Below are 20,366 nucleotides of genomic sequence, written 5' to 3'. Positions count from 1 at the left end.
GTGAATGATGACACCTAGCCATGGACATTAAGATTTAAATCTAGGACCTCATCCCTGGAAGGATCTTAATGGGTAAGGCAGAAGCCCAGGACTGGAGAAAAGGGAGGGGTAATATTAATACCACCACAACTGCTGCTGTCTCACAAATGAATAGGGCTTTGTTGGCCACACAGTGGTTTTTCCATAATTCTGTAATCTGATCTCCTCCCAGCAACCCTAAGAGCTTGGCATTACAGTTCTCACTTCTGAGTGAAGAAAATAAAGGCAGAGAAATTTCTCAGTCAAAGCCAGTGGAGAGCCAGAACTTGAACCCAGGTGTTTAGATGCAGACCCCAGTGTTCCTGTTTGCTGCCGAGGGACTGAGCAGAACACCAAGGCTGACTCACTCGTGGGAACTGGTATGGAGTCTGTCATTAGGCAGAATGGCATTAGGGGAGTGGAGAAGGGGGCTAAAACCCAAACAAGCACCCAAACAAAAAAAAGAGAACCCTTTTACCCTATAGATCTTCAGATAACATTCACTCATACATTTTATATTTGCCAACCATGTGCCAGGAGTTGACTGGTGGGGGATTGACAGAGAAGTCCTCACGAAGTCCTCAGTTTATTGGAGACACCCAAGAGAACAGGTAATTAAACATAATGATTAGAGAGTCTAAAGGGCAGAATTTTGTGACATTACTGACATTGCTCTTAGGAGAGGCATTGATTCAGAAATGAAGGAGCAGAAAGAAGTGACATCTGAGACAAGTACAGTTGACAAAAACAAGCACACTTCTCTTGGCCTCCAAGTTTTCCATTAGCATCCTATGGCTTTTCAATGTCCTCACTTATAGAGCCATCATCCCTCATGTACCTCTTCTCTTCGGCGTGCCCAAACCCAAATCTTCCCTCATGATTCCCTAAAGGCACTCCCTTCCCCAGAAACCTTACTGCAGCGGATAACCCACGGCCATCACTTAGCATTGAGCCTAGGAGGTCTGACAGTTAAGTTAGTGATCTCTTACAAAAAGTGCTACATGGCTCAGCACCTGTAGCTCAGTGAGTAGGGCACCAGCCATATACACCAAAGGTGGTGGGTTTGAGCCCAGCTGGGCCTGCTAAACAACAATGACAAATGTAACCAAAAAATAGCTAGGCATTGTGGTGGGTGCCTGTAGTCCCAGTTACTTAGGAGGCTGAGGCAAGAGAATCGCCTAAGCCCAGGAGTTGGAGGTTGCTGTGAGCTGTGATACTACCGCACTCTACCGAGGGTGATGTGAGACTGTCTCAAAAAAAAAAAAGGAAAGAAAGAAAAAGAAAAAGTGCTACATATCTTGTCACTAGGGTCACCTTCAAAGTAACTCCCCCTTGGGAAGCTGTGCACCAATATCAGTGCCTAATCCACCCTTCAAGGCATGTTTTTCTAGAATGAGCTCACAAACTCGATTGTCAGACCTTGTACGACAGCAGCTCTGATGGCCATCCCAGAAAAAGAGCTCCAAAATGGCTTTGCTGACTTTCTTTGTTTGCCCAGCTAGGCAGTGGTGGCATAGGCATCAGGGCTCAGACCTGTTTTACCTGCTTGGTGGTATTTGGGGTTCGTTTATCACAGTCACCAACCAAGGAGTAAGATGGTCTGCTGGATCAGCGTAACATTAGGCGTTTCATTCACCCAGTTCTAGAGCTATAGAGGAAAGAGGAGAGAATTCCTCTTTAAACACTTGAGTTTTGAAAGGAATTCAGATTGCCTGTCCCTGACCAATGAAATGTTCCCTGGAAGCCATTTGTTTTCCTCCCCGAAAAAGTCCTAGAAAAGCGTAAGCAGGTTTACTTTAGCTATTTTTCCCCCATCTCCATTGTCCGTATTACTATTTTTAAAATGGTGGTGATGAAGGTAGTGAACGATTTCATTCATCTTTTTGCTTGGGGCTGATTTTTCCCCCCCAACTGAGTGTCTTCCATATTCACAAACGATTCTAAGACTGCTAGAATTTCCGCGGGTGTTTCTCAGCTTCTGGTTTTACCAAGTTGTAGCTTACCAAAGCGTATGTAAATTAATCAACTAAGTAGAAAGTTCCCCCAATGGGATGTTAGTGAAGGATAAGGATGTCGTAAATAACACAATTAAAGGGCTAGTTCACACCTCATCAAATTGCCTAGCAGCCTGATAACAGTTAACTACATACATTCCTCATAAAACGCAGGGAACAAGGAGGTAAATCAGAGTCCACCTTTTCACAAGCGGGACACCTTTACCTTTAAACTGAGTTCTGTTTGTACCCTGCCAGGAGCTGAGGTAAAAATCCCATAATATTACCCTTTTGGCCCTGGAAATATCCACATAATGCCTCTCTATGAAGACAGTGAATTCTGATCCAGAAATCCCATCAGGTAAAGTAAGTTTCCCTTCCTAATTGCAGCCTCTGAGACCCAAGAGTAACGTAAGACCCGGGGTTTATTTTATCCCAACTTTCCTCCAATATGCTTTCACCCCTATCATTTCATTCACTGTCGTGAGAAGAAAAGCACATATTACTTTACAGATGGAGAAACCAAGGCACAGATAAGTGAAGAGGTCCAGCAGGGTCACTTGTGCAGAGGTCAGGCTGAAGGGCAGCAACGTGAGCTGAGATCTTCTTGGCGTGGGGCCCCTGCAGCTCCTGGCAGGGCCATGAAATGGTAACCTCTGACAACTCACTGGGGGCCTCCTGTTCTCATGCCTTCGTTTGACAGAATTGAAGATAAAGCGTGAGAAATTAAAGTGATTGTCTGCAACCTCCTGGGTATGACCCTGTCTTTGGAGTTCCTATCCCAGATCCCTTCCCCCTACTGCAGCCGTCTCCAGCACTGGGCTGTTGTGGAGGATTTATTTTTAAGGACAAAAAGGTGGACCAGATAAGGTGATAGAAATTTTTGTCTGCCTCCAAGAGCACTTGCGCTCTTTAAACTGGGGGATTTGGATATCACACACTGTTAGTGGAGGGTACAAGCTGAATGCTATGAAGCAGAGGTCTAGAGGGTGAGATTTATTACTGGAGGCAGGGACTGCAAACTGAAATAGCTATAGGGACAGACGAACATCAGAGGAGCAGAGCCTGAGGGGGACTAAGTCCCTGCCTCCAGAGCATGGCTCAGCTGATCGTGGCCTTGAAGGAAGGCAAACCCTGAGTTTAAAGCTGAATTTTTAGTGAAATCCCTCTGCTTTCAAGCATGAGCGACTATCTAAAATTATTTAAAAGGACCGTGTGTGTGTGTGTGTGTGTGTGTGTGTGTGTGTGCGCGCCTGTGTGTTAAATGAGCCTCTGGGTTGCCTGTGTGTTAAGTGAGCCTCTGGGTTGCAGCCCCTGTTAGAGGATTGTCTACACTGACGTATCAGACAGAGGAGTCTTTACCACTCGGCCATGGTTTGGATTTGTTTATGAATTTCTTTTTTTGTTGCCTTGAGTAGAGTGCTATGGTATCATAACTTACCACAACCTAAAACTCTTGGGCTTGAGCAGTCCTCTTGCCTCAGCCTCCTGAGTAGCTCAGATTATAGGCATGTGCCCAGCTAGTTTTTCTATTTTTGGTAGAGACAGAGTCTCACTCTTGCTCAGGCCAGTCTCAAACTCCTGAACTCACGCAGTTCACCCATCTCGGCCTCACAGGGAGGATTACAGGTGGGAGCCACTCACTGTATGTAGCCTGTTGGTAAGTTTCTTCACTTGCTCATTTTAGGCCTTTGGGCAATCACCTTAGACTCCATATAGACGATCTGATTTTATTTTGTTTCCTTAAATGACTGTGATGTTAAAGTCAGTATTGAGGACCTCAGTATGATTGGTCCTTTGGTTTGCTTGCTTGCATTTTCTTACCTAGTGCCCATCACAACACTGCCAGGGGAGGAAAAGCAGTCCTAATATTCCCATTTAACATAGGAGCTCATGAGGCTCCGTAAACGTTAAGTCACCTGGATCCTACTTCTATGCCATGCCTGGTACAATCCAAGCGCAATCTTCTTCCTCTGAATTGCACACTCCCCTCTACACTGATGTGTCGTGAGGTCCCTTGGAACTGAAAACTGTGAGACCACCTGCTCACCTTACGGAGCAAATCAGGTAAGTTCCGAGACAGGTTGGCCAGGTTTTGAAGCCCAGGGTCCCTGAGGCAAAGGGAGAGCCTCAAATTCCATCTCTTCAAAATTGAGTTGGTGTGGGGCAAATGGTAAATAACGTTTTATTTGGTAATCACTCTTTGGCTTTAAATCACTTCAGCATTTACTTTTAATTAATGTATTTAAATGAGATGACTCATACTTGTAAATATTTGCTTTGCTATGATAAGCTTTTGTTTAAATTATTAAAATAGCAGCTCTGTGATTGACTTTAAGAATTGATGTTGCCCTCGTACTGATAAGAGAATGCGTACGATAAGAAGGGGGGAATCGCTTTATACTGGTACCTCAACCAGCACCAAGTAGGGCTGGGAGCAAAGCAGCAGTGAAAGAAATAGGAGGGTGGGTGAACTTCCAGTTTTCTTTGAATTGTTCCAGGAATAAATCAATAAATCAGGGAGTTAGAGAACAAACGTAGGATGAAATAACATCTGAAGGAGCTTACTCACCATAAAAGCTTGGCTTGCTCTCTTTTTTAAAAGCACTCACCAAGGGCCCTGGACCCGCATGTTGGTTTGCTAAAAGGAATGGAGGGAGGCAAGGGAGGGAGGATGTGGGAAAGCGCAGGACCGGGAGAAACTACACAAGAACGTGTGAGACCAAAAAAGAGAAGTAAAGATCAGAGCAGAGTGGTTTCGCAGCCCCAGTCAGCTTGGGCTACTGCAAGCCTTGATTTGCCAGCAGCTCCATTTTGTCAGCGTCAAAGGCAAGCCCAGAGCTAGAGGAAGGGAGGCTGGCGGCTGTGCCACAGCAGAAGGAGAGATGGCAACGAATGCTCTAATTTCAATAAAGGAAGATTTGGATGTAAAAGGTTTTTAATAACATTAATAACCAGTCTTTGCCAGCCATGTAATGATCAGTCAGGGTATCAAGAGACCAAGGCAGGATGGGGGGAACACAGCCCAAGTCCTCAGTACCTAAGAATCTCTTACTAACTTTTATTATTTGTTGAAAATCATCTCAACAATACAGTTCAGTAACCTCTGTGCTATAAATCCAATTCATCTGCAAAAATGAAAGCCGAATCAAATGTGATAGTGTATAGAATCTCTCAGGCTGATGCTCTCTGCAGCACACTCTGCTGATAATGAGCTGGGTTCTGGATGGGGGGGGGGGCAGAGAGGTGGCAGCAGACCTCGTGTGTGTCCGTCGGGCCCAGTTTGGGGCTTCAGAACCTGCCTGGCACGGACTGAGGTGAAGGGTGAGAATTACCGTCCATACTCTGGTGAAAACTATCATGGAGTGCTTAGATTTCACATCAAAATTAAAAGAGAGAGGCCAAAAGCACTTCTATTTATGATGGGGTGGAAACTGGGGTATTGGCCCACTGCCTTGATGCTGAGCATTGGGGAGGTTGTTAGAATAATACTGCCTAAAACGCACCCCACCATGTTTGTGGCTGAGAAGCATATCATAATCCACACATCCCCGAAGCAAGCTCAGTACCCCTAATCTATACCCTGGTCCCCGACCTGTTTGTTTCTCAGCTACTTTATCCCGATTAAACCCGTTCACTTCTTCAGACAGAAAGTGAACACAGATATTTGTGAAATACGTTATATAAACTTCACTTAGTCTTATACATTGCAGGGAAAAGATTACCATTTTTTTTAAAGGCTTGTGGCCGATCTCCCTTGGGTCCACATGCATAAAGCTCTTACTAATGAGATCGTCAGAATTTAAACTTGAGAGTATCATACCCCCAAAATGTAAATGTTCACAGTTTCCAAAAGACTGAACTCACCTGTCCCTACAAGCTGTGCCATGTTTTCATTTGCGAGTAAGTGTGATGTGCTTGAAATTTCTTCAAAATTTGTGGCAACTGGCTAGATGGTTACAAAATTCAGCTATCCTTCAGAGTCACCTGCACCAATTCTATAATTCTGTGCTGTTGAACTGCCCTTTTGTGAAGGTGACCCACAAACCTGCCTGTCTGTGAGTCCTAATATACTATTGCTATTGGAATGGTCCGGTTGGAAAGGATTTGCACCTACAGTAAGACAAGAGCAGTGAGCAGGGACGGACATCAAGATTTAAGAGAACATTTGTGAGAACCTGATATCAGGCTGGACTGGGGATGCGATAGGAGTCCAGATTTCTGGTGGGTCAACTACGTGGATTGTGCCATTCTCCAAAGGGTCCTTTGGTGGAGCAACAGATTTAGAGATATGTGATTGTTTAATTTTGTACTTGTAAGGTTTGAAGTGCCTAGGGAACATCCAAGCGGAGCTGTCCCACAGGCAAGTCACATCACTGCCTACGCTCCCATCCTGCTCCAAAGCCTACTGAATAAAAATCACATTGCTTAATCCTTCCTCTGCCACCCCTGGTATCCAAGGCCCTTCCTGACAACCTCCCAGACAACCTCTCCAGATGGCCGTTCTGCTTCTCACCCTCCCACTCTTCACAAGTCACCATCAGAAGAGCATCTGAGTCTGGAACACGGTGTCTTGGCTCCTGCTGTCTGTGTCTTCAGACGCCCAGGCCAGCTGACCTTGAAGAGCAGGTTACACAGCCACAGTGTGTTTCCTTAAAACACCAGCTCCATCTGCATCAGAATCATCCAGGCACTTGTGAAAAATGTGAGTTGCCTGCCCCCTTTCAGACCAACCCATCTCTGGCATTGGAGCCCCAGAATCTGCATTTTTTATAAGCACCTCATTGATTGTTAATGACACTAGTGTATAAGATATTGGACTTGGAACACAGGCCCAGGCAAACACATAAATTTGTTCTTATTTTCATAAAAAGTACCAGGAAACTGTTTTCCTCAAGGAAAGGCTGTTCAAGGTCTCTGTATGAACTTGCGGCGTGGAGTTCCCTCTGAGCTCTTTGGCCTTCTCTCAGCACTGTCAGCAGTCTCAGCTGCTCCGGCTGCTAAAAGCCAAAGTTCCCTTGGGGGCGGGGCTTCTTTTTCACCCATTAGGTTCTTTAAAAAAAAAATGAGTTTCCAAATATAAACCAATTTCTTTCACCTGGTTTCAAAAGACACATTGGGAGGAAGTAAGAGCAAGTAAGGTCAAAGGCTGCACATTCTAGCTGAGGAGTCAAGCACATGACCTCCAGGTCCACCTGCTGGGCTTGAACTGGGCCTTGCCACTTCCTGTGTGACTTTGGTCAACTTACTTGCCCTCTCTGTTCCTCATTTTCCTCATCTGCAAACCTATCTTGTAATGTTGCTATGAGAATAAATAGGTTAACACGGAGAAAATGCTTAGGATGGAGCCTAGCTTACGGCTGGCGCCCAGGAAAGTGCTGCCAGAGTCCGCAGGCTTCAAGTCTTTACAACTCTCGGGCAACCTTGGAAGCTTCTGAGCCCATCGAGTGTGTGGTGCTCCTTCCAGAACTTCTATTTCTGATTCTGAATTTCAGAGTAAGACAGTTGGGTGGGATTCTCCTGCGTCTTCATGAAATCATGGTACAGAAGCCCTCCCCGCACACCTCACCACAGACGTAAAGATAGAAATATTTAACAGTCCTTCTCTGGACGCTGTGCCCTGGATGCAGAGGGATGCTAACGATCTAAGGATCGCAGGTCATTTACATTAAAATCTGCCTATCGCACAGGTTTTAGAGGTTAATGGCAAGGGAAAGGGTCAGGTAAAGATGTGGCAGTGACATGTGACTATCTTCTCTAAAAATTATATGTATAATGTAAAGTAGACCAGGAAGAAGCAAACTTCACAAGCAGTGTCTTTTACATTCTGTCTCCAGGCAGCATCCTTGGACCAGAAACCACGTACTGATTTCTACTGGGCAGGGAAAACAGACTTTGGAATTCAGGACCCTCACTCTAGAACCTGTTATCTACCCCCCACCCCACCCCACCCCACCCCCGGCCCAGGTCTGACCTTAGAAATGAACCATTGTCTTTTGCGTGACAATCAGATGAAGTCTCTAGTGTTGAGTGTTTAGATATTGAACTTTTGCAACCACTGTTACAATAGGAAGAGAGACAGATGACTTGAGTGGCCCATCAAGGTATGATTTGTTCCTTTGGTTGCTCTTCTTTTTAAATGAAAACTCTTCTGTGGTTAAAAAGAACATAGGGTCAGTATCCCATGTCTGCAGGGATCACTCAAACTGATTTTACCACTGGTTTTCGGAGCCACTTTTTGCTTCCCCTGAGACTTCCTTCCCCTCTACATATGTTCTCATAATTGTCCTTTCTAATTGTCCTCAGCACCCACTTTACAAACCTCTCACCCCCTCATTTTAGCAGGACCATTTTTAGGGCATACACCCCACCACCTGATAGAATGAAACACTGGGAAAGGCTATTTTTCAGATAATGTCTGTTAAACTGTTAAATAGAATCCAAAACTCACTGCACATGCAACTAAATTCTTGTATTTGTGGTCATTGCTGAAAAACCCAAAAGAAGGAATTAAATGTGGGCAGTTAAAATCGTATTTGTTTTAGATTATTTTAGAAATGTCTTCTGAACACCTGGCCATGATCATTCCTCCCTCATTTTCCTTGCAAACATTTCCTTGGTGTGCACAGGGGCCAGAAGCATCGGCTGATGCATTCCCTTCACATTCCTGTTCTTTGCAAAAAGCAAGAGCCCTGTTCCCATAAGGCAATGGGACATGTGAGTGACGAAAGTGGGATGTTTTTTTCTGTAATAATTTCTATAATGTAGGCCATCAAACGATCATTATATTTTATGATTCTGCAAAATCTGCCGAAATCAAAGCTATGTAATACACATTGCAGAGGGTTCTGCTAATCCCGGCCAACCGCACTCGTGCCCAGGCCGAGGATGAAGGCCTGGTAACTGGAAACCTGACACTGAAGGAATTCTAAACACAGACTAAAAGCATCTCTGTCCACATAGCACGGGTGACTCAAGTATATTAGTTTGCACTGATCTTTCCTTTTTTAAGCTTTGCAGTATTTGTAGAAGAACCAGAGAAGAAAGCACCGACACCAACTCAGCCACTAAATAATCAATGTGGGGTGAGCTCAAAAATAGCCTGGCTTTGCCAGATGTTGACTTTCTGCCAATGAGTACAGGCACCTCTCTTAGCTCCAGGAGTTCCGTATCATGTTACCTCCTCCCTTCCACACCCCAAATGTGAGCAGAGTCAATTATTACCAAAAAAGGAAACCCCTAAAGCCTACCTTAGAAGTTGAAAATTCGTCTTTGCTTTAGTTCCTAATAGCACACACATAGTATCGTATAGAAATTAGGAGGAACAAGATTCTGCCCCTTGGAAGCAAAATCTAAAGTGCTTATGTCTAAATTGGACATCCTCTCCTTCACTCACAATTTCTTTATCATTTTCACATTTTCTTTACTTCTTCTTTCACATTTTCTTACTCCTTCACCTGCTAAACCCAACCCCTCTCAAAACAAATTAGCTTCTCGTCACTGATGTGCCTCGGAGTTGTTTTTCCCTCTGTGACTCTTCAACTTCATCTGTCCTTCCACCTCTGAGAAGGAGCTCACTGGATGAGATACAGAGGTGGTTCTTAAACTCAGCCTTCAGACACAGAGGTGAATGGTGACCAGCCCCGTAGTGTAAGGGTTTGTCACTGATTATCTACAGAACTGAAGGTCACCAATGATTTCTTTGAATAAATTTTAGTAGACTCAAGTTTTCCTACTTAATAATGTCACTTCCCCTCCCTTAAATGTCCTTGTTCTTTCTTGAATGGTAGGAAAGAGTATTGTGTTACAGTAGGTGGGAGAGAAGTTTGCATAATCCTGGCTTCTGCTGTTCTTGGGCACTACTGGTAGCTTGTTTGAAAGTCATCCATCATGGATCTTCTTGGCGAAAAGGCTGGAAAATACTGGGACAGAGGTGAACAGGACATCCCCTCAACCTCGGGTTTCTGTTCATCATCCTTAAGCTCAGGTCCTGTACTTGAAACTGTGGCGATCACAGCAAGGCTGGACATTATCTCTATAAGGCCTCGTCTTTGAAACCCTGTGGACTGTATTTTGAAACGCATGCAATAAGATATTCTTAGATTATTGTGTTTATGACAGAAACAAAGAAAATTTCTTTGCTGGACCATGATAAGAACAGTCCTTAACTGACTCCAGAACAAATACACTTAGCCTGCACAAAGTAAACCCAGCTTCCAGTTAAAGTAGAGTCAAGGTAACTCTCAATTTCCTTAGCACCAGTTGGTCATGCCAACCTTACCAATAAATCAAGGCTATTAAGATTTGTTGAGGGCCTATTGTGTTTCAAGTGCTCAGTGATGCAACAGAGATATTTATCTTGATGAGCAAGACAAATATAATAACTTTATAGACCCTGATAAAGTCTTCAGTCATTCTGTGTAGGACCTAATCCAGCCCTTGACTGAGGTCACTGTCCCTCCACCTTCTTCCCTCTTCTGAAACTAAAAATCAGTCTGACCTCAACCATTGTCAATCTCTGGCTCCCAGGGAGAGTCCACTTCTCTTATTCTTCTCCTCTCCTTCAGCTCCCACCCTCTGTGGTCACTGTTTGTGTTTGTGGGCTTTCTCTTTACTCTCTTGAACAAACCCAACATACATTTATGTCACACTCATGATGTGCAAAGCCCTCTGTTAAGCTTCAAGGGGGATCATTAGATATACAAGACTCAGTTCCTTTCTTTAAGATGCTCACTCTCCAATACAGTATATAACTAGCTACTTGGAAGGGTGAAAGACAGATGAAGTGAGAATGGCCAGCGTGGTGAGCACAGAGAAAAGAGATTTCTTTGCAGTTGGGGTGGGCAGTGCAGAGAGAGGAGGGCTCAGACCTGCACATAACCCCTTCATCTATTCCAGTAAGTGTAGCCTCCTTCTTCCCAGTGAAAGATTTGCCAAGGACATCATACTCCCAAGATTGAACCCTTTCCCTATACAGAATTATCTTAGCTAATATGTATAAGAGGAGGACTATTGGTACCCACAGCTGGCTAGTGGACAAGCTTAGCCTTTGGTTTTCAGCCCCTGTTTTCTTAACAAAAAATGATGACATACTCCGAAGACGAAAGAGGAAAACTTTATAGAAAGAAAGTGATCTTTGTTGTTTCTTTATTTGCAAGTAACATATAGCTTTGTCATGTTCAGACTTACCAGTTAACATTCATTATTGAATGCATCTATGTGATTAAAATCTGCATGCCTGAGATAGTTTCTTTGAATTTTCCAAGCAAAATCTGAATCCTTCTGGCCTCTGGGAATGAGCCTAATCAGAAATAAAATGAAACAAAAATTTAAAATAATAAGTATTTTCATGACAGGTCCCTCAAAGAGTTATAAATAAAACAAATACAGGCTTGTTTCTCTTTCCTTGTGTAAATATGGTTTCTGAGTAAAATTTTAAATTGAAAGCATTTTTTTAAGAAAAATAATAACACATACAGATAAAATTCATGAGGTCACATAAAGATGAAGGGTCTTAAAATACTGGTACATTTGCTGTTTGGATCCTTGTTTTAATCAGAATCTCCTGAGGAAGCTGCCCCTGGATTTCTCAGGGTTGACTCAAAGCGGGTAACACCAGTCACTAGAAAAGCATTGCTTAGGCCCCAGAAGGACTTGTTTTGTGATTTCCTACAAACACTAAATTTCACACAAATAAAGAGATTATGAAAAGGGAAACTCGAGATTAACTCCCTCTTCTCCTCCTCTACCAAGTTCTGTACTTAACAAGGAGGGGGTTATTTCCTGTGTTTAAAAATCATTCTTTTAGCTGGGGGCAGTGACTCATGCCTCCTGCTGTCAGGAAATTGAGGCAAGAGGATCACTGGAGGCCACTAGTTCAAGACCAGCCTGGATAACATGGCAAGACCTTATCTCTAGAAAAAAAAATTAGTAAATAAATAGATAAAATAATCTGGATGCAGTGGCACATACCTGTAGTCCCAGCTACTTGGGAGGCTGAGGAAGGAGGATCATTTGAGTCCAGGAGTAAGTCCCTGCCTCTACAAAACAAGGGGAAAATTATTCTTTTAAATTCATGTATGTCTACATGCACACATACGATAATATTCAAAAGAATTTAAATGTTGCCCTGGCAAAAGTCTGTAGGAAATACTCAGTTTTGAGCAAAAAATTAGTATAAACAACAGCTACATACCACCCCCTAAAAGAAAGAAAAATTCTCCTAGCACTCTTTGAACCTTAAACAGTGTTTTTACAGACCAACTCTTTGTTTTTCTTCTCTCTGAAAAATTAAAACGATAACTGTTATGATGAGTTCTGCAGAAAAAGACAATTTCCATGATTCCATTTCTTGACAAAGAACAGCGACTTCACTTGGTTTCTACCGCCTGTACGCAAACTCCCAGACATAAAATCTCCCCTCAGAGGAAGCCATGTGGGACCATGAACCTACCTTGAGGTCTGCCCCGTCTGCCCATGAGAAACCTTCCTTCTCCTCCCCATGAGGGGACCCATTGGAGGGGTGAGGTGTGGGAGGAGAGACAGCAACCGTCCCCCATGTGCATGCAGTCCCCTCTGTCACGGAGCTTCTGCCCTGTCACCACTTGATCTGGATTGTCTCTCCAAAAATATAAAAAAGCAAGGTGTGCCTGTCTTTCATAATGTTCTCTTTTAAAAGAAAGAAATCTCCAGGGAGAGAACAGGACCCTAAAACTCCAAGGCCTGGAATTCCTCCTTTCTCTCTTTCCATTTTAAACAGGAAACATTCACGCTAAGAGAGTCCGGAGGGAGTGTTGGTTGCATGTTCATTTTAAGGCAGATAATGCTTGCATGTTGCAAATGTCAGTGATTTATCCTAAGGGCTTTAAATGAGTGTAGAAAAACCACATGTTTTACTTCATGCAGAGAAATATCATCAGTGGATTTGGGGAGAAAGCATAGGTTAAGAATTTTTTCTTAAGTGCATCAGAAATCTCCACCATGAACCAAAAGGAAATAGAAGATAACGTGGTGGGGTGGAGGGGACTTTAAAAATTCGTATGATAAAAGATGCTGGAAATTTTCTATATCAAAAATGAAATTCTACAGGAAAAGAAAGGTGAAATTTGGATGCTTTATTTGCTATGACTGGAGTGACAGATTAAGCATTTATGCTCTATTTGTCATGGGCAATTGAAAATACTACGTAGAGCAAACCACATTGAATAATAGCAGCTGATGCTATAATAACTTGTATGCAAACAATTTAATTTTTTAATCTGAAAACTCTCCCTATCTAAATTACTCCCAGCTCAAGGATCTATTTTTCACTATTATACATTGCCAAATTAAGACCAAAAAAAAAGCAGAGAGAATTCTATTGTTTATCCTTATGGATGTGTGCACAAGCTGCTTTCCACACGCACCCAAGCTTGGAGAATTTGAGCTTGTCAGATTCTCATTGATTTGGGAAACTTATAGAGCTGTTTTAACATCCAACTCTGCAGATTACAGGGTGATTTTGACCCCCATTGACAGTGCTTGATTAACCACAGACACTGTATCCTTACAGCCCTGTCATTTCTTTCAAGCCTCCTAGCAGTTTGTAGTCTGACATTGGAGAGATTTTCCTTAATTATCATTGCTGCTGTTTTCCCTTTGAAAAAAATTATAAAAGGGGGAGTGGTAAAAAATGGGGAGGATCTGGAGCCAGTGGTGGTGGCGAATGTGTGCACAGAAGGTTTACGGGATTTTAAGAGCTGCAAACAGAACTCATCTGTTTAACCCCAGGCTAGATAAGACACAGTCATCTGCACATTGTTCAGAGACGTATTGCTTCTGTTATGGCAAATGGATCAGGAGATGCTGTTGTGTTTAGCCGAGAGATCAGACAGGGCACTCCTGTTAGTGTTTGTCCTTGCCCTGGTGGTTTCTAGGTGCCTACCCCTTACACAGCGCATCTTACAGCTGGTGTGGTTTATCCCCACTCTGCTACTGCCCTGGTGGTGCTTCCCGACTTTGAGGTAGAATTAGTTACTCTAGGTGGGTGATTCCCAGCTCTGGGTTGGGGCTTTTCTAAGGGCTGCAGAGAGTGGGGAGCACACAAACCCACACAGGGTGTGGCAGCAACCACCCGAAGTGAGACCGGGACCACAGCCCAGTCACTGGGAGAACACCTCACAGGTCTAGCAGGGAAGTGAGTGTAATCCACGGGCACTTCCTGATTTCTGATCATCTGTGTGTTTCCACCAGTGCATCGACCAGGCTTGTGGACGCCTGTCCTGGATGGGGGGGGTAGACCAAGGGAGGAGGCTGGTCATCCCAGCATTGAGGGAGACAAACACAATGCCTTGATTAGGAAACTAGTTTGGCTACCGACGTAGAAGCCACAGAAGAGGGTCTGAGCAAGTCAGAAGCGTATTTCCCGTGTTCCGGCGTGAGCCTGAGCGGCCCGGGCTGACGGTGGCCACAGGTTCATGGACCCGGGCTCCCGCCTTTCTGTCGTCTTTGTACCTTGTGGTCTAGGGTGGCTCTTTCAGCAGCCAACAGGGAGGACAGAAAAGAAGATTTCCTGTCATCTTTTAACGACGCCTGTCCCTTCTGCTCACATCCCATTAGCCACGGCTGAGTCAGCGGCCACACTAGCTGCACGGGACATGGTCCTCCTCTCACAGCGGCTTTGCAGCCACTGACTCGTGTCTCTGCTCTCTTTCCAGGGGAGGACCCGCAGATCCTGCGGACTACCTGACAGCAGCACCTCGAGGCCTCTACAAGGAAAGGGAGCTTCCGTACTACACCGGCGCTCACCCCCTGCACCCTCCCCGGGGGAGCTACCTCCGCTACCCTCAGTACTACCCCCCGCCGCCAGCCCCCCAGCACAAGGGACCCTTCCGACAAGATGTTCCACCCTCCCCTCCGCAGCGCCACAGAGTGCCCGTCTATCCGGACATGGGCAGGCCGGGGCCCCGAGGGGGCAGCCCAGACCGGTACCCCTACCGAACCCAGGATCCCCGGCAGAAGAACCCCATGACTGCGGCGGTATAGTTGAACGCCACCGAGGCCAGCCCCGCCCAGAAGAGAAGACGTGGAATGCCACCTGTGTCCTTCCCAGACCTCAGGACCTTCTGCCTGTTAAGAATTCGACATGGTACAAATTAGCTTTTGAGGTTGCAATACTTGAATGCTGATTGGAGGGGAAAAGAAAGGGCAGGGGGGTTGGGGGGCAACAGAAATCAGAAGGAAGAGGATAAATGGGACCATGTGAACAATCCTACCTGATATTCGAAAGGCTTTCAGAAATTGTCAGCGCAGCCAGAGTGGCAAGCTAAGTGGGGAGCTATGCTGGGTGGTGCCTTTCCGGCGAGGGGACCTGAGTCAGTGTGTCACACCCCTGCGCACACGCCCCATAGACTCGGCAGTAGAGAGTCTGGCCGGCAGCAGCCTTCATCAGAGGCTCAGCCTCAGCCCCTAAGAGAGCTGCTAAGTCTGCAGGGTGGCAGCACAGACACACTGCTATATAGGCATCTTAAATGAGTGTAGGGTGTTATTTTTTTATTACTGAAGGAAAAAAAAACAACAATAAACATGACTAGTGATTTCCTTGAATTTTTTTATACCCAAAGGAAGATTGCATTTCCTTATTTGTAGAATGTCTCAGGTGCCTGATACCACTCATCCAATGTAAACATTACACATTTCCTCACTTTTGATATAAAAGTCAGTATAACATGAATGCAGTATTAGTATCCTGGGAGAAGGTGCAGAGTTAATCAGAGCTTCCAAGGGAACATATCCTGAGGACCAAAGTGATCAGGTTAAGAGGCTCAACCTCCCGTGGTCCTCACCTTCCTTCCTCCTGCGTATAGGTAGCTGGGGTCAGAGTCTTCCCAAATCGCCTGCCTGTAATTGTTTTAACTGGGGCCTCTGCTTTAAGGCTCCCACTTGAAAGCTAAAACACACTTAGGAAAAAGAGCACATTGGTCAGGCCACACAGGGAGCAATGCCGTAGCAAGGCCAAGTCCAGACTCAGTGCCAAACAGTTCCATCTGCACTCAGGACAGAGGAGCTGGCCATGGCCTTTGGAAATTGACAACCCGCAGGTAGTAGAAGGAAGTGAATGATTGTGCATGTGTGTTCAAAGATGTGTGATTACCAGTAGGAAGAATGGAAGATTAAAAATGCTTTCTGGAAAGTTTGAAGAAGATGGGGGGAAAAAAACAGAGGGGAAGGGAAAAGAGGCCTCAGACTAAATCAGTCTGTATCTGCTATATTTCATTAACAAAAATCAGGGCAAGGCCAAGGTCTCCAATGGGGAAAGGATCAACTTATGACTTTGAAAGCCTGAAAACCCAAGGCAGTTTCTGTGGAGCTTTGCAGCAATTTTTTACAAGAACAAAATATCTTAAAATGTACAAATTGACCCAAATGAGAATACAAGCAAAACACTGAAACCCAGGAAATCCTGAGCATCAGTTTGAATTGTTCAGTGATTCTTGAGATACTTTAAGACTTTTCATAGACCCTTCTTTCATCCAAAATGTCTTGAGTTCAATTTAGGTATATTTTGACTAAGATTAGTTTGCCTCTGATTGACAAGATTTAATAAATTATAGTATTATTGAATACATAGAGCTTCTATCTAGCCCAGTTTAGTCTTACTTTTTAAATTTAAAATAGAATTCTGTTAACCAAGAATGATGTAACTGCTACTTTTAGATGTAAATAGTGTTATTTACTGGATTTCAAAAGATATCATTTCCTACACTCCAGTTTATTATGGCCCTCTTGAAAAGAGACTGTCAAGTGGTTTTTGTCCCTGTCATCGCTCTTAAGTCAGTCACCTTTAGGTTGTTTGCAATTTGTTCAAAGAGGTTGAGGATCTTAGTCCCTGTTCACCTGAAGGGAGCGCAGGTGAATTGTAGGATTTCCCTGCTGACATGCTGAGTGCTACCTTCAAAAAAGAAAATGAGAAGATGAAGGAAATATAACTTGTTTTTAAGCATTAAGAATCAGCTGTTCAGTATATTGCATATTTTGACCAAATTTCTGCAGATTTCTAAATATAACCAAGCCAGAAGTCTCCCTCTGGATCAGGCTAGACCACCTGAGATGTGGCCAGGGGTGATGGCATAGAACTCCATTTTCTGGAGGGGTGGTCCATGCAGAAAGAATGCCCCTGTTTTCACCTGCAGTGTTGCCATCTCCTGTGCATGATACCTCCTACACACAGGCTCAGGGGAAGCTGCCCCAGAGCATGGTTTTGTGTTGTATACACAGCCAATAAAATAGTTGCTAATCCTGAGGGGCAGCCAGGGATGTGAAGGTACTGTTAAAGTGAACGAAAAATAGATTATAGCAGTTTTCTTTTCCTGCTTAAAATACAACTCATGCTCCATTTGATCCTGCCCTAAAGAAGCTAATGTTACATTTCTGACAGCGGGTCCATCAAGCAAAGCAACAATTAAGGACAGCTCAAATGTAAGCTTTACTGTCTGTCTACTAACCTTCCAACTGTCACCACCCAGAGGTTACAGGACTCTTTCCCAGTATTGAGACCAGGTTGTTTAGAGTATTTAGAATACCAGCATATAATCAGAAGATGTCTGGGAGCAGGAATCACTCTCTGCTTATTTTTGGTCTTGGGAAAACTCAGTCAAGTCTTTCCTTGGAGCTCAGAACTCTGACAGCCCCCTGGAATAGAGAGGCGCATTGATCTACAAACCCAATCAGCATACACCTGCCTGGCTACAGATCTGACTGTTGGTCATTTAGGCCTTGAGATGAGGTTTGGCCTCAAGTCACTTGATATTTTAAGGAGCCCTATTTTTTCTCTGATTTTTCAGTAGCAAAATGAAAGAACAGATCATTGGAAACTTTTAGATGCAGGAGAATTCAGTCCTCTGCAAAGGAAAGATCTCAATAATCCAACATCTCAATAATCCATTCCGTTGTTGAGCCGCGGCACTATCACTCTGGGTACACCATTAGTTTTCCCACAATATGAAATCAGTGGAGGCAGGGCAAGCTCAGAAACAACTCTTAAATCACGATTTAGTGGCAAACAGAACTTGGGGGGAGAAGTTATTCTGAAGCGCTTCGTTTTTAGATTTTTAGGTATACATGTGTTGACCCCCAAGGATAGCACGGAGCAAAAATATTATAATCGTGGTAGGGACACACAGACCAACTATGACCCATGGAAGAGGCACTGTCAGAGGAGATTGGAGGTTTCACGGTAGCTGTATAGTTTACCGTCCACTAAGTAAAATTAAAACATGACTCATTATCTCTTCCAAAATTCATGGAATTTTTGAACTAAAGCTGTCTTTTGAAGAAAATCCACCAAACAATTTTAGGAGGATCATGAAGCTCATTTCTCTTTTCCCTCGGTATACAACAGAGATCAATCCTATAAAAAGTATTTCCTCAACCTGTCACCAGGAGCATTCATTTTCTTTGGAGGGACATTGTAGCATTTCAGGAGGGTAGAGAGATCTGGAGACTTTGCTATGTAATGTGTGTCTGTACAATTCCCACCAGCATTAAACTCTGAAATCTACAATGAATGGCCTTCAAATTGGTGCTAAATTGGGTAGACACCCTACCGCTTCCTGAGTCCATGAGCAACAGAAAGTCTGGATTTAGTGCAATTAGGCAGAGGGAGTCGGATTCAGAAACAGCTAGAGCAGTATTTCGCTGCACTCCCCGTCGCCGCTGACTTAGTTGGAAACGATGTCACCAAGAGACCAGAAAAAGAGGTCTCCATAAGATATACCTACAAAGTCACTTTTCTGATAAAAAGGAGGAAAAGAGTTAGATATCTAAAGTAAGCCCAGAATCGCACATGCAGTTATAACTTCTAAGTGAAATCCTTTCTGCCTCATGTCCTTAAATAGTCATAGAATCACACACAAGCTGACTTTTAAAGACAGGCTGGAAGTGGGAAGTGAACCAACCCCAAAGGCTCTCGTAGCCTGTCTCCTGACTCTTCCAGAAAGCGTTCTCCTGTTCCGTCTGCAGTGCTGTTTACTACTGGAACATAAAACAAAACCTGTTGTTTATACCATCACTTTTTCTCATGTTTCCTGTGCTTTTATGATACCAAGTCTGTTCATAAGTTCCGAAGATAAATTATGTGAAATCATATTTTGGCATACGGGGGTGGAGAGTGAATTCTTTATCAACTTTTTAAGATAATCTCATTTGTACCACAGAAAACATTTTGGATGTTGTTGTATATGAGTATATAAATTTTTCTTGTTTTATTTTGCATTAAAATAAAGCTTTATTCAGTCAGTAAGACATCAGAGTCTTGGTTTTTACCCATTGTAGGATTTTTTTAAGATATGATGAATTAATAGGTGAGTCTGGCCCCACTCACCCTTGAGTAGCAACCCTCAGGAGTTCAAAAGTTCAATAGTTCAGCAGTAAGACAAAGGAGGGAAACAGTATCAGTTGCACATCAGGCCCTGCCCCCGGAAGCAGATGCTGAGACAGAGGTTCTTGGGCAGTGCGTTTATGAGAGTGCACTTGGGTTCCATCCCTGAGAAGGGCAAGCCGAGCTGCACCACACTCCCAACTTCAGCCAACCCTACACAATGGTCCAACTCAGGAGCAAAAATGGCCTGCGAGAGTAATCCCAAGTTGGGACGAGGGAACTGGACTTTTATGCCACTGTGGTGATCAGGGTTGTTTGAATAATTAACTCACATAGCATATACAACAGGTACTCAAATAATGTCGATTGATTCAATGGCATTTCATTATAACACAGAAGAGAAAAAAACTTGATTCCTATCTAGAGCCACTGCACTGTCCATGTGAAGTCTGCACGTCCTCCCCACATCTGTGCGGGCTTCCTCTGGTGCCCTCCCTCATCCCTAACACATGCCCGTTAGGTTCACTGGCATGTCCACATGGCCCCAGTTGTGGGGGAGGGAGGTGAGAGCACCCCCTGGAATGGAGTGCCCCCCCAGGACTGCTCAGGGCTGAGTCCTGCCTTGTGCCCAGAACTGCGGGGAGACGTTCTGACCCCCTACGACCCTGCACTGGAATAAGTGGGTTGGAAAATAACAATTCATTATTATATGATAATCGTACAAATGGACAACACCAAATGAGGGGATCTGAAAGTGCTTGGTGAGCCCACTTTATTGTGATTGTTTTTGAACTTCATGGAGGCAGAAAGTGCTCTGTGCCATTTTCGTTTTGCAAATATTCATTCCTTGATTTAAACCACCACCACTATGACTGCCACTGCTCATAGACTCACCAGAGATTGGGTAAATAATTATCTTGTTTTTATCAATCTTTCTTAGAAGTATGCATAGTGCACATGTATAGTGTTTAATGTATTTACATTTAATTTTTTTTTTT

At 44.0% G+C, this 20,366-nt stretch overlaps 1 pseudogene; it reads left to right on the top strand.

Annotated features, from left to right (window-relative positions):
- The first annotated feature begins 546 nt into the window (after nt 1–546).
- LOC111723591 lies at nt 547–15,067 on the top strand (annotated as a pseudogene).
- The last annotated feature ends 5,299 nt before the right edge of the window (nt 15,068–20,366 follow it).

The sequence above is a fragment of the Otolemur garnettii genome, unplaced genomic scaffold, assembly GCF_000181295.1.
Source record: "Otolemur garnettii isolate 467f Iridium unplaced genomic scaffold, OtoGar3 scaffold00013, whole genome shotgun sequence".
In the NCBI taxonomy this organism is placed as follows: Eukaryota; Metazoa; Chordata; class Mammalia; order Primates; family Galagidae; genus Otolemur; species Otolemur garnettii.
Note: the sequence above shows the minus strand (reverse complement) of the source record. Positions and strands in the feature narration are given on the sequence as shown.